General features: G+C 40.6%; 1 long non-coding RNA gene across 2 annotated transcripts; it reads left to right on the forward strand.

Annotated features, from left to right (window-relative positions):
* The first annotated feature begins 1,772 nt into the window (after positions 1-1,772).
* On the forward strand, positions 1,773-9,244 carry LOC118153037 (uncharacterized). 2 transcript variants are annotated; one of them, XR_004742201.3, is made up of 3 exons: positions 1,773-1,854; positions 6,888-7,063; positions 7,791-9,244. It is a non-coding gene; the product is annotated as an uncharacterized LOC118153037 (long non-coding RNA). The 2 variants fall into 2 exon arrangements; XR_013534669.1 differs by having other exon boundaries at positions 6,888-9,244.
* The last annotated feature ends 6,765 nt before the right edge of the window (positions 9,245-16,009 follow it).

The following is a 16,009-nucleotide window of genomic DNA, read 5'->3' on the forward strand; positions in this document are numbered from 1 at the left end:
AACCCAAAACATCTAGCAGGCAAGTTCTGGCTTATGTCCCAAGAAAAGCCGTTGCTTACATTAGCAAATTGAGGTTTTCAGCTCAACATCCAAAATGGAATGGAAGACACAGCTAGTTAAGAAGTGGTACTGACACAGTTATCTGCCAAGTGTGTCAAGGGAGAAGCACTTTGAAATAATAGACAGCAGACTCCACTTGGTATTGTGAAAATAATGTGTGATAAAAGGTCCTGTGGATGAATTTTGCACCTGACATCATTTTGTACCTAGGAAAGTGATTTGATACATAGAAACACTAAAATATGCCACAGCGCATTTTTATTTATAAAGATAATTCACACAATCTTTTTTAATTTGCAGAAAATCTTAACTATTAGAAAGTTTTCAGCAGAGCTGGGAAACTGAAAACTTTCCTGGGGAAGCAGAAACCCAGGTTCTGTTACTTTGCTCCTGGAGACTTGAGCTTTTCTTGAATGTGAATTGGAGACCTCTTGGCAGGTAGGGGAAGAAGCCCAGTCCCCTACAGTCCTGATTTATCCACAGGCGAAGTACAGCCTGTAGAATTGAAGATTTTACTGAATTGCCTTAATTTTATGTTTTACCACTGCTCTGAGGCCAAGTCTCCTGTGGCTAAAAGACCAGTTTACAATTCATTACCAGAATAACCTGGGGCTTTCTCTAAAAATGGAGCATCTTCCCACAGGAATTACACTGCTGTTACCAGATAATTTCAGCCAGACGAGAAAACAGTCTGCAGCCAAGAAATTTAGGTCAAAAAGTGCCCTGGTGAAGACATATGGGGAATTCGAAAGGAAGATGTGAAATAATATCTAAACATACACTGTTATAGAAATGATGTGGGACATCACATTCACAATGGGGCGTTGATTTTGCCCCAGGGGACATCTGGCAATGTCTAGTGATAATTTTGGTTGTCACAATTGGGGGTGACAATGATGGTACTCCAGGCATCCAGTGGGTAGGGCCCAGAGATGCTTTTAAAACATCCTACAGTGGACAGGACAGCCCCACAAGAAAGACTTATCCAGCCCAAATGTCAACACTGCTGAGCTGGAGCAACCCTGTGTTAGAGAAACCTACGTAAGTTTGTATTTTTAAAAGCAGGACAAAGTCCTAGGAGAGGAAAAATGAAAAGAAAAACATGAAGGCCTTTTAAATACACACACACGCACACACACACACACACACACACCTTGGATGTTAGCTTTTAATTAAGCTGATTTTTAATTATTGAGCTCCTTTTAAAAAAATCTTTTTATATATCATGAGTATATTTCAGCTAGGACAAATTGCTGCTCTTTCAGAAGTTCCAGCGTAGGACTTCCTGAGGCTGTGTCACATGTGCATCCTTAACCTTGGCAAAATAAACTTTCTAGATTGATTGAGACCTGTCTTGGATACTTTGGGTTCACAAACTGGTAATCATGAAGGGACTCTGAGTGGGGTGTCCGTGACCTTTGACAAACCTGTCGGTGGCTGGTACCAGCTTGAGCTATCCTATGGCTCAAACCAGTAGGACACTTTGAGGCTGAGGAGCCCCCTCCCTCCGGAGAATAACAGGACACTTTGCTGAGGCTGAGGAGCCCCCTCTTCCGGAGAATCACTGATCTCTCAAAATTTGGTCAAGTTCTACAGTTTACTTTGCTGTATAACTCCTTTTCTGGAGTTTTGCTGGCTTTCAACAAGGAAGGCATGTTTTCCTGCTTCCATGACGATGGAAGGCAGGCAGCTCCTGTCTGGACGTTCCGCTCACTTCCAACAGGGAAGCCAAGTCTGAGCATTCTTTGTTTCTAGGATGGCAAGCACAGCCTTCAGCCTGGGCCCCACTCCTAGGTAAGTAGCTGATCTGTGGTTTTTTTTTTTGTCTTGGAAATTCTTCTTAATGACTAAAGTTAAGATTAACAACCAGCTGCTCTTCATGACTCTACTGTCAGAGGCTCAGTAGTGGTGTAACTTGTGCAGCTGTTTGTTTTGCTTTACTCTTCTGTTGTTGTTTGTTTCTGTTTTGTTGTTGTTTTCGTCTTTTTCCTACTGGGTCTGACCAACTCTATCAACTTCATCAAATCCAGAGAAAAGTTTCAAATTACGGAGAACAAGGCCTCTGAATTGGCTAAATTGCCTGCAGCTGGAAAAAAAAAGGGGTTGGCGGGGAGGAAAAAATGGCCAGCAAAAGGAAAAAAAAAAGGGAATGATTTTTGATTTTGACTACCCTAGGGGCTTTATTTCCATGACAAGGCCACCTTTTGCTAGCCAAGCCCAACTGAGAGAGCCCTGGCTGCCACCCGCACTGCCGTTCAGTAGCTTAGTTCTGCCCCCCATTTTTTTTTCACTACAACAGCTTGGGTTTCATTCCTAAATCAAGTCCTTTTTGGCTTGATATTTGTGCTACTTTTGAAATAGCAGCAATTTGTTTCAGCTAAAATATGGTAATAAGATTTTTAAAAATTTGTTTTAAGGAGCTCAGTGGTTAAAAGACAGTTTAATTAAAAGCTAATATCCAAGATATGTGTCTGTGTGTGTGTGTGTGTGTGTGTGTGTGTGTGTGTGTATTTAAAAGGTCTTTATTTTTCCTATTGTAGAACATTGCTTTTTTTAAGAAAAAGGTTTTTTTTTTTCCCTTCTCAGTCAACTAAATTCTGTTTTCTCCGTTCACTTCTGCCTCTCCTTTCTCTCGCCACCCTCTGCTACATGACAGATCTAAAATATTTTTCGACAGCCTGGGATTCCTTAAAGAAAACAGAGAAGATGTCAGACTTCCCTTTGGGGTGAAACCTCCATTTTTTATTTTGGAACCCTTAAAGGGTAAACAGACAAGTTCATCCCAGATCTGAAATTGCTTGCTTCTGTATAGTGTTACCTGATTTTTTTTTTTCTGACTAAAATAGTTACTACAGCAGAGGCTACTCTTGGGTGTTTAATTTAAGGAAGAGTGTGGTTTAGACACTTAGAGAAATGTCTTTGTTAAAAAATAAGTGCACTGTAAAAGCATTGTGTGTTCTAGTCTCATAATAATGATCTGTTTTTGGAGACCCAGGATTCAGTGTGGGCTCTGCCCAGATCTCTGAGGTCCAGTTAAAAGACAGACTAAATTTAGAACTACCTGTCCAAATAAAACGTGTCTCCTTCTACCATCCTATGGTCGGCTTCCATAGCTTCATGTTTGATTTGGCATCCATTTTAATCTCCCTCTAGCACGTCAGACTCTTTCTGTACTTTGAGATGTAAACTTTAATGTCTGATTTTCCCCTTAAGAGTTGTTACCTTAATATGCAAATTTAGGGCTACTTGGCTAGCAACTGCCTAGGGTAATAAAACAGGTTATCAAGAAATTGGAAATCTAAAATAGGAGGAAAAAAGAAGAGGGCTTATGAATGTATAATATCTACTTCTATCTGCACATGTAATATATCGATATATTTATGTGTCATGTATACGATGTTTCACTACTAAAAAGATACAAAAGAGCTCTAATCAACAGGCTTAAAGAAAAAAAGCACTTAAATCAAACTATCAGAAAAAAATGGAGACTTTAAGGCTTTTTCAAGTTCACATGACTTAAGTAAACCATTAATAAAGATGCTGATTTAAAAAATATTAGTGAAATAGAATTGGAAATGGGTTCAAAATTGTCAACACACATCATGGTTTAGATTGACTGATCAAGTGTTTTTATATTTTTCTTTGCTAGGTGTCAAAATTTGGCAGGAGTGTTACAAAGCTATCAAATAAGACATTTAATTCTGTTTGGTTAATGAAAACAGCTAAACCCTGAGTTACTGGCAAAACAGAAAAAAAAAATCTCATTTATGTAACCTTAGGAAAACCTTAAATTCACAGGCTATAAAAATAGTTAATGGGGAAATAACTTCAAATGATAACTATCGCAGTTTTCATAAGTAATCTATTATGAAAACGATTTTAAATAATTAATTAGGTAAATGTAATGGCATAAATGCCTGTAAATAGACTTGTCATATAGTTTAATATCTAGAGTTATGTTAACTAATAGATTCTAAATAAATACCTAATTTCCAATTAAAAAAATTGTAGGAAAACATTTTTCTAAAAAGTGTGTTCTTAAATGAAAATAATTTTTGTCTAACTTAGAGGTTACTTAAAATTTATTTATGATGGCTGGGCACAGTGTCTCACCCTTGTAATCCCAGCACTTTGAGAGGCTGAGGTAGGTTGATCACTAAAGGTCAGGAGTTCAAGACCAGCCTGGCCAACACAGTGAAACCCTGTGCCTACTAAAAATACAAAATTTACCCGTGTGTGGTGGGGCATGCCTGTAATCCCAGCTACTTGGGAGGCTGAGGGAGGAGAATCTCTGGAACCCACAGGCAGAGATTGCAGTGAGCCGAAATCGTGCCACTAACTCCAGCCTGGGTGACAGATCAAGACTCTGTCTCAAAAGAAAAAAGAAAGAAAAAGTTATTTATGAAACAACATGAATGTAACCAGTAAATAAGAGCAATATAAAGAGAGTTATAAATGTGAAGAGGATTTTTTTGGCAAGAAAGGTTAAAAGGAAAATAATTTTGTATGAGAAAGAATCTTGTACAGCAACTTTTTGTCCTCAAATAAAATGACTAGTTATTTCTTTTCTTTTTTTTTATTTATTGTTATCTTTTTTCTTTATTATTTCTTTCTACTATTTTCTGCTGGCAGGAAGTGACTGGTGATTTAAGAAAGGGGGATGTCTAGAATAAAACAGGAATTCCAAGCATGTATAAATGACTTGTATTGAGTTTTCTATAATTAAAGGGAAATTATTTATAATAGTCTTTCTGGAGATTGGGTTCGATATAAAAATACACTTATACACTAAATAATTGGTTAGAACAATGACATGTTAAAATGTACTGGTTGACTCTTAATAAAATTACAAGCGATTTCAATTTTTTAAAACTCAAAGTTCAACTCTTACTGTGTCTTGCTGTTTTCAGCTTTCCCTCACTTTTGAAAAGGCCTGAAATAGTAACTCTCTCCTTCAACTCATTTTCAGCTCCTGGAATTTTTTCCTTCAGGTTGTTTCTTGTGGCTTGAGGCTAAAAATGTTTTGTCTAAGTTCTAAAGGAAATGTTTTCTTCAAACATAACATTCTGTGCTCTTGGCTTTTAATTGTTCTATGAATCTGAAAATTTGCACTGATTACCCAGGAAACACTCTTCTAATGTCTAACGAATTGAAGTATTCTTTCATTAGTTTTGACTTGCAGGTTACCTAAGTGGGTTCCCCGTAGGGAACAACAATCACACTGCAGAAGGTCTACTCTTTGCCTTTTGGTAACTGGCCTAACAAACAAATTTCATGTTTTATTGAAATAGTTCCTACGCCGTTGGTATTTAGTTCTGATTTTGCTTAGAAACAGCAGCCTGAGGTTTTTTTTAAACTTACGATTGTTACATCCATATAACTTTCTGTTTTTTGCTTTAAAGGCCTTGTGTCATTAAGTTACAGGGCTTTGACTCCTGGTTCTGAAGGGACATCGAGCCCTGCTAAATCATAAATACTGGCAGCAGTTAAAGCCGTGTCTTCTGTCAATCAAAATAAACTGTGTTCAGAAGACACAGGGCCAGAGGTTACAACTGCTCAACTCCTCAAGGCACAGGGAGCTATTGTGGAAGAAGTAGGTACATGAGATTGGAAGTGTCGATTTTGAGAGATAAAATTAGTTGTTTCTCTGTAAATTAACCATTAACATTGGAGACACACTGATGGAAGACCAGCATCTGGGCCTCAGTGTCAGATTAACAAGGTTTTCTTAGAGCATTCACCTGCTCCTTAAAACAAGATTGTAAAGTTTATAAAAACATTTATAGAAAGTATATCTTATGGTGAAGATAATAAAAATGTAATAAATTGGTCCATAAAATTTTAAAATACATATTTAATTGGCCTCGTGCTATTGTTATTAAGGCTTACTGTTTGGGAAATTAGGTTTCCTCTCTCAAAAAATAAAGGTTTTTTTTTTGTTTCTTTGTTTTGTTTTTTAAATCCTTGAGTTATTTGGCTACATGAATGACTTATTTTACAGTGAACTGTGATCCTATTTTGTGATATGAAGTGTTTTAAATTTTTTGTATTTGACAAACTTTCCAAAATCAAATTCAAACTTTGGTCCTCATTAATCTTTTGATATTAGATCCCCTTAAGTCCAAAAGAGACACATTCAACTTCTTCGATATAATAAAATCATATAGGAAGTATTATCAGATATGAAACGGTGTTTAACTTTCCTTGGATTATATTTATGTAAGTGTGTGATTAGTATGTGTTCCAGAATCATATGAGATTGTTGTGAGTCTATTATCAGTAGTAATTATGGAAAATTGTTACATGCCATAGAAGTAACCAAATTTGCTTGTCAATTGTGTCTTTTAACTGTGACTGTTTTAAGACTTTTGTTTTCCACAATTATTTTACTTGTGTCCTTTTCAAAAGGTTGTTTAATAATCAGCTATAAGACTTTGACAGGTGCTCTTAAAGGCTGGTGTCTAATAACTTGGGAGACTGTGACACTAGAATAAAGGAAAAACTGCCAAGACTCTCATAGAGAGCCAATGTATTCATAAATTTCTAATAGAACAAGCGTTACCTATGTAGACTAAACTAACGGAAAACTGAAATAATCTTTTGAAACATTACTAATATTTTGTTTCTGAGTCCAGAAAACCCCTTTTATTTGAACTACTTACAGCTTTTAACAGTTGGGTTAACTACACTGCTATGAGCAAAATCTAAAGCATATTTCTCTACCTAATTCCTCCAGAATTTGAAAGCTATTTTCAAGCATACTTAATTTATGTCAGTATAATTATTTGCATAATTCAACAATAATCTGTTTTTTTATTTTCTATCAGGACACAGTTGAAGACACTGGTTATTTTATCAAGCCCTTGACTGGAATTGCATACTTTCAGATATAAGCAAACTGCTTTAAGGAATCAAAGTTATCTTAGAAAGCCAATAAAAGCCTGTTGGGAAAGCTGACCCCATACCTTGTCTACTCAGCTCCTAGATAGGTTCCTGACCTGTGGTAAGTAAGGAATATCACTTTGTGACAGGCCCAGGAGCCCCAAAGTATCTTGGGATCTTGGTGAGGAATTCCTCCAATTAATACAGGTATTTGCAGGCACAGATAAAACTGTGGCTGGGCTCAAGTCTTTGACGTGTAATCTGAGAATCCCTATGGAACAAAGTTAAAACATTAAAAGAGCCTATGTGGCAAATAAGTATTCTTGCTGACTTTATGCAAATACTCAGGCCAAGCATAACAAAACTAACACTTATTTTACACATAGATGTGTCTATTACTTGTCTTTAGTGAAAACGTGTACTGGAGAAAGAAAAATCAAGTTTCAAAATGAACTACAGTACACCTGTTGTTAGATTCTAGTCTTGCCCAATGCTTTAAAGTTTTCATTGTTTTCTAGTTTGGACTGAATTCTAAAATTCAGTCTTCAGACTTCAACCATGTGGGTGCTCCGTTTTGACCCTGAGTACCCACCGATTCCACGGAAGAGTAGTAGGAGACTCAAGATTTCTATTTCTTTCCAAAGTATATTATTACAGTTAATTGTTAGGAAATGATTTTAAAGATAATTATTTGAATACTGAAAATGGCTTCGATTTCTAACAGCAAGCCAGGCTTACTTGTTACTTCCACATAGTTGATGAAGGCTGAAGACCACATTTGTATTCATTGGAGAGTTGTGCTTGAGACTGGAAATGTCTCTAAGATGCAACTGATTGTTTCTCCTCAGGTGAGCATCTTTTCCATATTCATGACCTACCACTGATATTCTGTGGAACTGAACTAAAACCAGGGTCGCCAAAGCCCTGCTGGGGGTGTGGAGGAAGGTGAGAGAGAGCGGAGGGGATGGACACAGTATTCCTGTCACCGTGCAGCTGCAGCTCTGCTCTGAGGCACATTTGTCCTCTGGATTCCGCAGAACTTCTCCCCAGGTCATCCTTCAGCAGCAGCCCCTCCACCTGGAGCGTTACTGGTGGACAGTGTGGCCTCAGGCACTGTCTCTGCTCTCATCTGCTCTGGCCAGGGCAGCAGGATTGGTTTCATTCAAAAGATAACTGATTTTCTTGGTGGGGGCAATAGTGAGCAGGGCAGAGGAGAGGCACTTACGGGTCCTATTGGCTTTCTTCCTGCCTGAGGCTAGTCCTCCTTGAGCCAATCTGTCTCTTCTAGAACATTCAGTTCCTCTGTACTTTCCATTTCTGGCTCCTACCCTGTAGTCATAAGTATGCCAGACGCTTAAAACAAACACTTTGCCACAATCTTTAATCTCTCCTACCATCAAGTACCACCCAAATTAGGGTTAGCTGAGCCTGGTGTCTCATGCCTGTAAATCCCAGCACTTTGGGAGGCTGAGGCAGGAGCATCACCTGAGCCCAGGAGTTCCAGACCATCCAGGGCAGCAAAGTGAGAACCTGCCTCTAAAAAACTAAAAATAAAATAACTTAAAAAAATTTAGCCAAGCATGGTGGCATACACCTTGTAGTCCCAGCTATTTAGGAGGCTGGAGGATTGCTTGCGCCTGGGAGGTCAAGGCTATTTTGAGATAGGGTCTCACTCTGTTTCCCAGGCAAGAGTGAGACCCTATCTCAAAAAAGAGATATTAAGGTCATATTTGCTGTTTACTTCTCTATCTTTTGTTCATTCTTTTTTTGGTGACAGCTTAATTGAGATAGAATCCAACATATCATACAATTTACCCATTGAAGTGTGTAATTCAATAGGCTTTTTTTTTTGAGATGGAATCTTGCTCTGTTGCTCAGGCTGGAGTGCAGTGGCATGATGTCAGCTCACTGCAACCTCTGCCTCCCAGGTTCAAGAGATTCTCTGCCTCCGCCTCCTGAGTAGCTGGGACTACAGGCACCTGCCATCATCTCAGGCTAATTTTTTTGTATTTTTAGTAGAGGTGGGGTTTCACCACATTTGCCAGGCTGTTCTCGAACTCCTGACCTCGTGATCTGCCTGCCTTGGCCTCCCAAAGTTCTGAGATTACAGGCATAGCCACCACACTCGGCCAATTCAATAGTTTTTAATATATTCACAGATTGCCATCATGCCCAAAGGAAACCCTGTGCCCATTAGGAGTCACTCTCATTCCCTCCTCTGTCCATCTGTAGGCAACCACTAACCTACTTTTTGTATATTCTGTACCATTCGTATAAATGGAAGCATACATTAAATACATGGTCCTTTGCATCTGGCTTCTTTCACTTTGCAGAATGTTTTCAAGATTCATCCGCGTTGTTGAAAGAGCTTTTTATCATTCTTCTTTTACAATGTCCACATGCAAGTTATAATACATGTGTAGGGATTCAATTATCTGGGCCATTTGCAAATAAGTTAGCTTATGCACATGTAATACAAGCAAAATTAAGTGCAGCTAACGAGTATTAATAGAGAGATGTAGCAAGCCGTAGGAAAGGAAATTCAGCAGTTGAAGAGGTTTTGTGGCCTGAAAGTCTATATAGAATTGTTTGATCAAAAAGGCCCCAAGATATCCTCAAGTACATCACTGAGTCTACACAGTGACCATCGATGCCACCACCTGGTGTGGAAGGGCCTGGTGATAGTTCACTCACTAATCAGATCCGTTTGGACACATTCAAGTCAGCAGAAGCACCTTCAACTCTAACAGAACACCTGGGGCACCCCTGGACACCGCTGACCTCTCTAGCTTTGAGGACGACCCACGTGGAGATTGTAGTGTAGCCACATTCTCCACGTGAAACCCAGTAAAAACTCTGTACCGCACATTTACGAAGAAGGCTCGTTGATAGATTCTATTGGTCTTCACTCTTTTAAGGATTGACTTTCCTTTTTGTCTTTGAAAATGATCCATCCTTGTTATGAAAATATTCAAATGATATAGAAAAGCATAGATAAGAGAAGAAAAATCACCCCAAATTTCACCACCACCCAAAAAGCTAGTATCACCTTTGGTAAGCATCCTTCCACTCGTCAGCGGTGGCCGAGCACACAGATGGAAGGACAGCTGGATGGTGGCTAGAAACCCAAACAACAGATCATACTATATGTGCTGTTTCTTTTTTTTTTTTTTTGAGACGGAGTTTCGCTCTTGTTACCCAGGCTGGAGTGCAATGGTGTGATCTCAGCTCACCGCAACCTCCGCCTCCTGGGTTCAGGCAATTCTCCTGCCTCAGCCTCCCGAGTAGCTGGGACTACAGGCACGCGCCACCATGCCCAGCTAATTTTTTGTATCTTTAGTAGAGGCGGGGTTTCACCATGTTGACCAGGATGGTCTCGATCTCATGACCTCGTGATCCACCCGCCTTGGCCTCCCAAAGTGCTGGGATTACAGGCTTGAGCCACCGTGCCCGGCCTATATGTGCTGTTTCTTCATGTTAAATACTAATTTTTGTTTCAAGAAAAAGAAAACAAATGTAATGGACTGGACTGCTAACATTATGTAAATATTTCTTCAGATTTGTTCCCAAAAGTTCCCTCTAATGTTACATAATTACAATAACCACAAAGAGGTCAAGACTCTATATTCTTTTAGCCACAGTTTCAAATTTTAGACAATCTGGACCAACTCTGCTGGACGAAACCTGGTGAGAAGCACTCTTCCATCTCTTCCCGCCTCCCTTCTGCCGCCTCCTCATTTTTTCCCTTACCTACTGCAAATGTAATTCTTCCAGGGTCGGTTTGTTTGCTTTTATTTAATGATTTCTTTGGGTTGATGCACTGGAGATTTACGTTCACCACCTGGCCTTTAGCCATGCCTTCTGTCCTTGTCACTGAAATTATATGTTCACCTCTGATCAGATTATTAATTTGGGAGGAAAATGTTTATTCTAAAATAACAAACAATTAGAGATGTACTTCTAATCTCGTACAAGTAGGTTAGCATAACAAATTCTCTTGAGTCATTTCTTTACAATTTTAAGCTATCATCTAAAATTATTGTTTTGAAGAGTCTATTTATTAAAAATGATTCACTGGTAACACAAAGAGCTACATAAAACATATTTCTAGGATTTCTCTCCTAAGATTCAAGTGTTTACTGAGCCTGACCATTGGAGGTCTCGCAGACTGTCAGATTCCAGCAGGTGCAAATAGAGCCACTTTTTTCCTGCCACCCCTGAGTCTCACAGGCAAACTTGGCTCTGGCTCTGCTCCTGTGCTCTGCAGACTCGAGGCCCACAGCCATCCAAGAAGAACCTAAGATATATCCTAGATTCCTCTCTGTCTTACTCCCTGGTCACATCCATTCATCACGTAAGTAGAGACTTATGGCCTGCAAAGCCCAAATTATCTGCTATCTGGTTTGTACAGAAACATTTGCTGGCCCTTGAAATGGACTATGCTTTCCAGTCTTCATAAATACACTTGAGTTCTGGGAGTCTCTGATTTGAGAAGGTCATTACTAAAGAATTTTCAGCCCGGCACGGTTCCCTTGCATGACCATGGCATGACCAATTTTGCAACTGTCATTTCCATAGTATCTTTTTCCCTATCAGTGTCACCAACAGCGACAGGAATAAACATGCATGGGTGAGCCAATTCAAATAAAAGTTTTGAGGTACCTACGAAGCAGGTCTGGGAACCATAGACCTTGTTGCTGTCGCCTTGTAACTCACTCTTTCACGTGAACCTGCTAAGCAATCATGATTCTCCTAAGGGGTTGAATGAGGAGACCAGCATCCTCTGGTGTGACTGGACGATGCTGTTGATAGTAGGTCACTACCAGTTATCAACTGCCAGGCATTCTTCCAAGTGCTTCCTGGTGTTTGGCGACTCACAGTAGAAATGAGCTATGTTCAGAGTTTCTTTTTTCTTTTTTCTTTTTTGAGACAGAGTTTCGCTCTCATTACCCAGGCTGGAGTGCAATGGTGCGATCTCGGCTCACCGCAACCTCCACCTCCTGGGTTCAGGCAATTCTCCTGCCTCAGCCTCCTGAGTAGCTGGGATTACAGGCATGCGCCACCATGCCCAGCTAATTTTTGTATTTTTAGTAGAGATGGGGTTTCACCATGTTGACCAGGATGGTCTCGATTTCTTGACCTCGTGATCCACCCACCTCGGCCTCCCAAAGTGCTGGGATTACAGGTGTAAGCCACCGCACCCGGCCTCAGAGTTTCTTACTTACAATGTGATCATTGTGTCTGTCTCTGAATTCCATCGTGGTGTCTCTGATTTTTATCTTGGGCCTTATTTCTGGTGCTCAGAGTTCTTGCAAACACCCGAAACTGAAAAGTGGCTTTGCATTTATGTTTTTGTTACTGTTGAAATTATGCTGCCCTAAGGCTTGTCAACTACTTTCAGAGAGGAAAAAAACCTAGTGGTAGGTGCTGTATCCCATTCTTCAAAGAAAACGTAGCTAGTATTTGCTAAACCAACTAGGAGACCCATTTTAACTAAAATCGTTTTGGCTACCAAGATAAAATGAATGAAAAAGCTTGGTGACTAAAAAACTTCACCTAGAACAATAAACAAGCGGGAAAGGCCAGAAAAGGAAAACAAATGATAGTGACTTTTCAATTATATTCAAATTAAAAGGAATGATGGCAGTTTTTCTAAATGACCGTTTCTTTGGTGGCTCTTGGCATGTGTGGTTCTGCAGTCCCACAGTTTCAAATTGTTTTGCACAGATTCAAGGTGGGTGGACAGTGAAGCGGAGCAGCGTCGGCCTTTTAGCTGATGATTATTGATGATTGCTCTCTATTCACCCATGAAATCAACAAATACAGCAAGGAACTGCCCTCATGGAGCTAGTCCTCTAGCTGGGGAGACCAGCAAAAACCTACTAAGTAGAATACGCATAATATGTCTGGATATAGGTGAGTGCTATGGCTGCAAAGGGTTGACCTGAGAGGCCTTCAGGAAGGGAGGAAGCTGACCAACGTGTGGGAAGAGCAGGCCAAACCTAGAGACCCACGGCGGGGGTTGGGGGAGCTCATTTCAGGAAAATAAGCTGGAGAAAACGGTGACTCAGTGACGGCAAATACACGGAACTCTAGTGAAATCATGAAATCTCAATGCCTTTGTGAAAAATGGTAATCCCAGCTACTCGGGAGGCTGAGGCAGGAGAATTGCCTGAACCCAGGAGGCGGAGGTTGCTGTGAACCGAGATCGCGCCATTGCACTCCAGCCTGGTTAACAAGATCGAAACTCCGTCTCAAAAAAAAAAAAAAAAAGGTCATGAAGGAAAAGCCAGGTGCTAAAATGTTTCAGAATTGAGAGATTCTCAAATACTACGTGGCAGGCGCCCTTGGGAGTATGAAGGCTTGCCAGGCTCCGGTTGGTCCTGTTCTGAGTGGGATAAGCTTCTTTGGAGGCATCAGTATTGGAAGTGTCAGCCGCTTGATTAGTTTGGCTTGAGGGAGGATGGGGGTACATTTCAGAGATGAGTAGGAGCTTGTCAAGTAAGCAACTGGAGCCAAAGGGTGCTGAGCCTACAAAGGGGCCTGTGAGTGCGTGCTGCTGCTTGGGACCTGCTACTCACAGGCAGGGTGACCACCCCACTTCCCTTTGCCCCTAACTGTCCTGCTTTTATTATTATTATTTGAAACGGAGTCTTGCTCTGTCACCTAGGCTGGAGTACAGTGGCACAATCTTGGCTCACTGCAACCTCTACCTCCCGGGGTTTAAGCAATTGTCCTGCCTCAGCCTCCCATGTAGCTGGGATTATAGGCAGACACTACGTTGCCCAGTTAATTTTTGTATTTTTTGTAGAGATGGGGTTTCACCACATTGCCCAGACTGGTCTTGAACTTCTGATCTCAAATGATCCACCCACCTCGGCCTCTCAAAGTGTTGGGATTACAGGCGTAAGCCACTGGGCATGGCCTGGACTTTTAAATTAGATATGGAAATGTAAAAGAAACACTTATTAAATTAATTAGTATACAGTAAGCCATAATGAATCCCTGAAAAAAATGTCACTTTAGAAATCCATTGACATAGAAAGATGCTACTCACATATTTTTAAGTGGAAATAAGACGCAAATTATTTCTAGATGGTAGTTTTATGTTTTCTTTTTTGCCTTTTTTACTTTCTGTAATGAAGATGTAATTGTGTAACAATAATTTTGTAATAAAAAGAACAATATAAGGAAAACCTTATAGGGAGAAATACTGAGTGGTGATTTGATACTAAACAGCATCTCTCAAAAAAGACAGTCTTTGAGTTTGAAATTAAAAATCCAAGAATTGCGGATGAAACAAACAGTACACAGAAACACACCACAGTTTGATTCCGCACATGCACTGGGAGTTTTCAGGAACACCCAGCATGCAGTTGAGATAACTGAGGGACAGGGGAGTTGCAGGAGAAGCTCCAGGGCAGATGCCTTTGACCAGGTATCTCAGGCACTCTTGGAGATAAGATTACCCTGACCTGAGAGCGAAGGTTTCCAGTCTGTGCTAGATTTATCTTTGTAATGGAATTTTTTTTTTTTTTGAGATGGAGTCTCACTTTGTTGCCCAGGCTGGAGTGCTGTGGCATGATCTGAGCTCACTGCAGCCTCTGCCTCCCAGGTTCAAGCAATTCTCCCACCTGCCTCAGCCTCCCGAGTAGCTGGGGCTACAGGTGCGCACCACCATACCTGGCTAATTTTTGTATTTTCAGTAGAGATGAGGTTTTGCCATGTTGGTGAGGCTGCTCTCCAACTCCTGACCTCAGGTGATCTGCCAGCCTTGGCCTCCCAAAGTGCTGGGATTCCAGGCATGAGCCACTGTGCCCGGCCTGTTATGGAAATTGATGCTTCTGGGCAGGTGCCACTATTCAATAACATCATGCAGTTAAAGTCATTTAGCTCTGAGCCTAGGCCCAACAAGAGAGCTTTCCACTATAATTTATTTTCCACATAGAATTGCTCAGAATTTAAAAATGCGGTTTCATTGTTATAGAGTGTGGTCTCTGCTAGGCATGGTGCTAAGTATACATCAGTGAGTACATAGCTCTCTTCTCTGTCCCTAGAGGACAAGTGATTAAAATGTTGCATGTTCAATGCTATGATTGAGGCAGTAAGTGTACACCAGAGAGTAGTGCAGACCAGGAGTTTAGCAAAGATTTGCTGGACAAATTCATGGAACTGAGACCCACAGGTTGGCCCATCAGAAGGAGAAGGCAAGGGTTTTAAAGAATGACTCCAGGCAGATGGAAAAGCACATGTAAAGAGCAAGAGGAAAGCTTCTCATGGTAAATATAAATTGGAAACTGACATCTTAGCTTTTATACCCATTCTCTCTATGAGTTATGTTAGTGTTAGTCTTTTGGGACCCAGTCACCCCTTGATATAGAGACAAAACTGGTTCTCTCAGCCTATGTAGCTGAGGATGAGATCAGGGAGCATGGTGGGTCCCTCAAGGCAGAGCCACCCATTTGTATGGTCAAGTGGGTCTTCCTGGACAATACTCCATGCTTTTTTTTTTTTTTTTTGGCATGGTTATTCAAACTGCAGCAACAGTTCTTAATTTTTTTTTTTTTTTTTTGAGATGGAGTACAGTGGCGCGATCTCAGCTCACTGCAACCTCTGCCTCCTGGGTTCAAACAATTCTCATGCCTCAGTCTCTCGAGTAGCTGGGATTACAGGTGCCTGCCACCATATCCAGCTAATTTTCATATTTTTGGTATAGATGGGGTTTCACCATTTTGGCCTGGCTGGTCTCGAACTCCACCTCAGGTGATCCACCCGCCTTGGCCTCCCAAAATGCTGGAATTACAGGTGTGAGCCACCACGCCTGGCCAGCCCGGCCAGTTCTAAAATATTTTGTTAGTTTATTCACCATGGATTGAAGATAGGTTCAATGTCTCTTTGAAACAGGATTTTCTTTAAAAAAACTGAACAACAATATTCTCCACACTATCAGAAACATTTGTAAGGGCAGATGGTGATGAGGCTCTCCCCCATGGTCTGCAGTGTCTTCTGCATAAGCATTTCACATTTGTGCGTATTCATTTCCACTCACAGTATTAACCCTAATTCA

The sequence above is a fragment of the Callithrix jacchus genome, chromosome 4, assembly GCF_049354715.1.
Source record: "Callithrix jacchus isolate 240 chromosome 4, calJac240_pri, whole genome shotgun sequence".
In the NCBI taxonomy this organism is placed as follows: Eukaryota; Metazoa; Chordata; class Mammalia; order Primates; family Cebidae; genus Callithrix; species Callithrix jacchus.